This window comes from Sapajus apella, unplaced genomic scaffold (genome assembly GCF_009761245.1).
Source record: "Sapajus apella isolate SASKATOON/1434 unplaced genomic scaffold, GSC_monkey_1.0 scaffold116, whole genome shotgun sequence".
Taxonomy (NCBI): Eukaryota; Metazoa; Chordata; class Mammalia; order Primates; family Cebidae; genus Sapajus; species Sapajus apella.
The window spans coordinates 26,511-27,309 of NW_022437056.1; positions in this window are offsets into that span (position 1 = coordinate 26,511).

Genomic DNA, 799 nt, shown 5'->3' on the forward strand with positions numbered 1-799 from the left:
CCACCTTCGCTCACGCCATCCCCCGCCACCATCACCTGTCGTGACCCTGACTTCAGGCTCTGGTTCAACTCGAAGGACACCTTTTATCTCATACGCTTTCTGCCCGTTCAGTAGAATCAAATGTTCCACTTCGGGTCCATGGCTTCCCTCAGTGTTATCACTGTTTTGGGCTGTGACGGGCGTCTCTCCATGGCTCCTGCACCCTCAGGGCCCAGCGGTGGCCTAGCTGCTGTGCCCTGAAGAAGCAGTGCCGCCTTGACGTGTCTGAGGAACGGATCATGTGGAGCCAACAGCCACAACATCCGCTGTCCCTCTGGGCATCCCCTGCGCTTTATTCTCTAAGGGGTTAATTTTACACTTTTGTCCTCTACTAAACAGTCGCTTTTTAAAATGCTGACGTGATATTTGGTGAGGAGCGGTGTTTGGTGAGGAGCGGTGTTTGGTGAGGAGGGGTGTTTGGTGAGTAGGATGTTTGGTGAGGAGCGGTGTTTAGTGAGGAGCAGTGTTTAGTGAGGAGGGGTGTTTAGTGAGTAGGATGTTTGGTGAGGAGCGGTGTTTGGTGAGGAGCGGTGTTTGGTGAGGAGGGGTGTTTGGTGAGTAGGATGTTTGGTGAGGAGCGGTGTTTGGTGAGGAGCGGTGTTTGGTGAGGAAGGGTGTTTGGTGAGGAGGGGTGTTTGGTGAGGAGGGGTGTTTGGTGAGCAGAGGTGTTTGGTGAGGAGGGGTGTTTGGTGAGGAGGGGTGTTTGGTGAGGAGGGGTGTTTGGTGAGGAGCGGTGTTTGGTGAGGAGGGGTGTTTGGTG